Here is a 6,082-nt window from a genome sequence, read left to right as displayed (position 1 = left end):
TCTTAGGAGAACATTTTAAGAAAATGACAGGACGTCAATCTGCGCAGGAGGGGGCCAGGACCGCGGCTGCCCAAGTCTCTTCAAAACGCGCCCCGCGTTTCATCCCAAATTTTCGTGTGGTCACGTAGCAAAGCGCTTGACCACTGGCCCCCCGGTCTGCTGCCTTTTACTGAATTGAAAGCGGCCGCCCCTGCGATTACGCGATGGCGGCATGTTATCCCGCGTCGTTGGGCCAGCCATGCGCTTCGCGCATACAGACTAACAGAAAAAAAAAAAAACCGGCACGGCAATCGCCCAGATATCTCATTGTTGTGTGACTTATGATGCCCCTGAAGCACACGGGCCGATGTGGCTCGCTCGTTCCCCTCGAACGCGGGCACAACTTCCCCGAAACCTTCTCTCCGTAGTTTTATCTGTGAAAGAAATGATTTTTTAAATCGTCTATTTTGCACAAAACCCTGCAGAATGCCTCTATACGGCCAATGTGGAAGGGCGGTGTACGTCAGCAGTACTCGACACAATAATCGCAAAAACAAAATACAAATATAAAAGTAGGATCGGTTGTTTTGCATCTGGTTTGAAGTCCCCAAAGAGACCCAAGCAATGAGGAAATGAGGAAAGCCGTAGTGTGTGTGTGTGTGTGTGTGTGTGTGTGTGTGTGTGTGTGTGTGTGTGTGTGTGTGTGTGTGTGTGTGTGTGTGTGTGTGTGTGTGTGTGTGTGTGCGTGTGCGTGTGCGTGTGCGTGTGCGTGTGCGTGTGCGTGTGCGTGTGCGTGTGCGTGTGCGTGTGCGTGTGCGTGTGCGTGTGCGTGTGCGTGTGTGTGTGTGTGTGTGTGTGTGTGTGTGTGTGTGTGTGTGTGTGTGTGTGTGTGTGTGCGTGCGTGCGTGCGTGCGTGCGTGCGTGCGTGCGTGCGGTTATCAATGTGAAATATAGATTAATCCTGTAGATATTTGATTAAAAAATAAAGGACAAACAACCACATACCGCCGATGGGATCCGAACCCACTACCTGTGAATTTTGCCTTAACCAAATATAAGTCAATCAATCTTTTTTCACCCTGATGAATCTATGGAGGCGTGATTGCATTCTCTCCACGCCAGGGCATAGGATGCCTCGATAGCCAGCTGCGTCGAAGGCATCGAGGCACCCTACTAGGGTCTCCTGAACAGCGTCACCTAGCGGCAGATAGAGACATTTTATGAAATCGAATAAGTGCTCTTTCCCGTCGCCCGACAAGAACAAAGGTTCAAATCCACTCCATCGGATTTATTTCTGCACTCCCTTTTATTGGCATCACTACCATATTCCATTGGGTTGTGTCCTCTTTTCGGTTGCTTTATGGAATGATTTCGAATCTAAACAGCCGTAAAACCAGGGGTGGAACATAACCGGGAAGCTACATCAAATGGTATGATACGACAATAATTACAGGGGGAAAGATGTTTTGGGCCTCTATTGTTAAGAAATCGGAATAACGCTGTATGAAGCGCCACTGATATACACTGTCCAGCGCCATAGGGCATACACAGGTGTTCTGAGTAGCTTGACGTGCCCTGACATCCAACAGTACACTTACCGTGCTTATGTTTCGCCTCCATCAATCAGTGGCCGCCACGGGCGGCATCAAACCCTCGTCCTTTAACCACTCAGCTATCGCGGCGGGTGACAAAAAAAAATAAGAAAGCGAAAATGTCCACATTCTTAGTCATTGAAGGCGGCTTTTGTATACATATAGTACACCCGCTTTTGCTAGAAAAGGTTGAAGCGAGAACACAATGTTGGTGTGGTCGATCTCGATCTCCAATGCGATTCCAAAGTCTAACATTTCTCTCTCTCTTCTGAGCTCCACCCCCCCCCTTTCCCCCATTTTATTTTTCTCACTCACGCCACGTAAACAACCAAATTCAGACAAACCCTACTGACAAAGTACTAAGGTCATGATCAAAATTTCAGCTGATCTATAACGAAACCCACTGTCCTCTGCGCGGAACATTATGGTATTAGGTGTGCCGCTCGTTTTTGCAACCCACTCGTAGCCTTTCAGTTCATGCATGTAGGCAACAGCGCAGAGCCTCACTCGCACACAAAGAACTGGAGGTCTTCTCTAGAATACTCACACAGGAACAGCAGGACAGCAAAGGCCATTTGTGCTCCTTCCAGGCGTTTCTTTTTTTTTTTTCCTGTATTGTCCCCCCCCCCCCCCCCCCCCCCCCGCTTTTATAATGTTTCACGTTCTCACAAGATTCACAACGTTGGCAGGTATTTATACAAAAAGAACGCAGAGTATCGCGGCATTACACCTCTTCGCTCTACCACCCAGAATGACAGGAACAAAGGCAAAATAATTACTCATTTTGTCTCTGATCTAAGCTTGGTAAAAGTTTACTGCTGCAGATCGGGAATTTGGTAAAAGTTTACTGCTGCAGATCGGGAATTTTTCAAGTATTCGAAATCAACTAACACAAACACCGAAATTAGATATTCTGACTTTCGGCCAAATGACAGATCTAATGATGGCAGCCAGCCCAGCGGTACTAATAACAGGTGCCGCTGTTCCGGGCGGAAGTCACGGCCCGGGACTAAATTCCACAGGAAATAAAAATAGGACCGAAAAATACTAAGGGAGACAAACATCAGAAAAACACGCATCCACCATTATTAAGTCACACAGTTGAGCGTATATCGCGCTCGAAGCGAGCCTGTGAACACACGCGCTGCACGGAGACCCAAACCTGCCGACGGCACTGAAACGCCTCGACATGGCGATTTACAAAGCAAGTGCAGCACAAAGCCCAGCTGGGCGGCGTGACGAGCAGGCGAAGGAGGAGAGGAAGTTTGGCCCTCGAAAACGGATTTAATGGCGGGCACAGCGAGCTCCTGGGGCGAGGCGCGGCGGGAGGCTGGGGGAAAGAGGGGGGGAGAGGGACGTCAATTTATGCAAATCCTGCAGGGCTAAGCCCCTGGCTCCAACGCTTATCTTGCGCCGGTACTCTGGAAAAAGGGGAGGGGGGGGGGGGGTGCAACGCGTCACTCAGCTCCCTCCAAATCCCCCCGTGCTGTCAGGGCGCTTCGGGTGAAGCCGCAAAACACAAACTAATTTATTCACAGGCGCTAAATAACTAACACCGGGTCCCTGCTCCCGTGTGCTCTCTGGGCGACTTGGATTAGGCAGATAAATATACGCGCCTGGCCAGAGCGCGAGGTGCCGTTTTGTCGCGGGGCGCCCCGGTGTCTCGCGGCTGGCCGCAACTCCCCTCTTTTTCCTCCACTTCCACCGCCACTATTAATGGCCCCATTCCGCCATCACGCGGTTCGGAGGCTCGCCGCTCTCCCCCTCTCCATTTCCCCCGACACATCGATATTTAATAAAGTCTAAACACAGAAGTGATTTCTATTCCCGTCCGCCAGCACCTCAATTACAGCGCCGGATCATGTTCTACGCACAGGAGCCTCGGTGCGCACGTGAAAGTGCCACGCGCACACACACTCGCGCGCCAGCGTGCCCTTCGCTCTCAAGTGTACTGGCGTGCGGCTGTCCCTTCGCTGCGGCTCGCCTGTGTGATGCTTGCCCGTGTGTGTGTTCCTTCCTCGTAAATGCCTCCCAGCACTACCTCCCTTGTCGACCTTTTCGTCCTTTTTATTTTGTTTGTTTGCTCATCCTCAGTACGACGCACGGTCGCATTGTTCTGGACACACTAAATTTTCCAACGAGCCCCGCAAACGCTAAAGCCCCTCACTGGTTTCTCCAGCGTCCTCCAGACCAGCGCCGTTTAGCTAACGTTTCCTAACTTCACTGTTGGCATAAATACGCCTGCAGGATTCCAGGACTGATTCTGGACTTTCGATAAAGATCGAAAAAAAAATTTTTTAGCGAGACGGATTAAAAGCTGCTGGTGAAAAAATAATAAACAAGTGGGACAAGGTCATATCGTAAGGCAAACTAAAGACATAAAATGGTTTGCTTTTGATTTATACCCAGACAGCATGCCATAAACTATAGGCCAAGTATTGCAGTGTGTTGGCGATGCACGGTGGTCAACTGGTCATACGCAGGCCCCCCAATATTACGCCGATGATTTGAGCTGCCTGGGTAGGGTTTAAAAGGACAAATGAATGGGTTTAAAAGTTGCGGGTAAATCTGCTTAATACGAAGAACGAATGCTTTTGAGCATTCGCCAATAACAAATTTCCTCGTACTCGGAACCAGCGATTTATTATAAATTAAAAAAAAAACGTGTCTTTTTTTTTTAATTCTTGGTTCGATTTATAAGTGTGTATTGGTGGTTTCTGGAGTTGTTCTCCATTAAGGTATCCCTCACAACTGACAGACCACCGCATGCCGCCATTCGCTACAGCCATGGCGGCCACACTTCCGGTTTCTTTAGCTGCGGAAGTCGACTGCTCGTGTTGCTGTGAGAGCCTCTCGGACTGGCGCGAGTGAGGTCAGTGCCGTCGCGCATGTGCACGTACATGGTTCCTATTTACCACTGTCGCCTCATTCTGCCGGTGGTAGTCGTGCTTCGAACTCCGTGTCCATTGTTGAAGGCAACGCTGATGAGAAGAGGAAGGTATACCGACTGAAGAATGTGCAAACCCATGCTCAAGAAAACGGGTGCGACAACCGGAATTTGGGATACCAAACGTCAACCGATGACGTGTTCACTGGCGGGCGCAGTCCTCATGCTATTTTCTTAATTTTTCCCCATGTCTTGGAGTGTATGAGTTGACAGGGAAGACAAGAAGCGTCATTTTAAAACGCCGATTATCTCCGATGTTAACTCAGCTAGCTCAAAAATGTTTGCGGCGCGGAATGACGAGTGATCCATCGCTCGTAAAGGTATAAATGGTAATTCGAGGCCCTTTAACGTCCCAAAGTGACTCAGGCTTTGAGAGACGCCGTAGTGGAGGACTCCGGAAATTTCGACCACCTGGTGTTCTTTAACGTGCACTGACATCGCACAGCACACGAACGCCTTGCATTTTGCCTCCATCGAAATGCGGGCGGATTTCCATTCCGCGTCCTTGGGTTCAGCAATCGATAGCCCTAACCATGCACTGATCCATAGCGGCGGCACTTAACGCAGAAAACGTCCATATGAGCACAGGTCTGTAGTAAACATTTAGACATAAAGTTCTGGAATCATGATATCGAATTCAATGTATCATACATTACGCATAGTTGTCCGTCCTGAAAAAATTAACTATAATACCGCGTATGGAGAGTGAAAGAGTTGAAGATTATCCAAAACGTTTTGCCAAGAGACGCTGTCTGCGCTGTCGTGAACAATGTTAGCATATGCCGCTTTCTTGATTATGTCTTTTGATGTGACAAAAGTTTCCTATGAGAGTTCGCGCTCTTTTCACGTTGACAAGTGGAACAGCAAGCGGCATGTACGTCTCGCAACATAATGGCAGGAATTCGCAAAAGCATGAATTCGCAAAAGTGTCCGAAGTTGTGTATTTATTATAGAGGCGATGCAATGGTCGCGGGAAAATGCTCATACAAAGATGGCAGTTGCAGTGTAAAAAAGAAATATCACATTTTTCAATGGCGCTGCTGTTTCCAATTCGCCGCTTTTGAGGCTACACGGTCACAGTCCCTACTGCACTCATCAGCCCCGCTGTCTTATTCAAAATACTTCAGGGCGTTTTTAGCGAACCCTTCTGAATCGGACCCTCCGGGCACCAGTTGAAGTACCTTTCCGCGGAAAGCAAAACACTCACCGCCAGAACCGCGAATATTGAGGGGACGCGCTTACTGTAGGAATGGCATGCGGCTTTCCTCTGCTCATAATCGTGGCTTCCTCCCATCGTGACCTGCCGTGGAGCCTCCATGGCTGCTGCTTCCAGGTGCCCGAGCTCGCCGATACATCTGTCTCGCGACAGCGACCGCAGGAGCCCACGCATTCTATCGAGACCTCCATTTGCTTCCGAGCCCACCTCGTCAGCAAATAAATGTGGGGAACTGAGGAACTCGTTATGAGATGCATACGAAGGGAGCCAAACTCCAATAACGCCATGGAAACCATAGAGAATTTGGTGTGTGAGCGCGCGCGCGCGCGCGCGCGTGTGCGTGTGCGT

This window comes from Amblyomma maculatum, chromosome 1 (assembly GCF_055883805.1).
Source record: "Amblyomma maculatum isolate TAMU_Amacu chromosome 1, ASM5588380v1, whole genome shotgun sequence".
Lineage (NCBI taxonomy): Eukaryota > Metazoa > Arthropoda > Arachnida > Ixodida > Ixodidae > Amblyomma > Amblyomma maculatum.
This window is presented reverse-complemented; position numbering follows the sequence as displayed.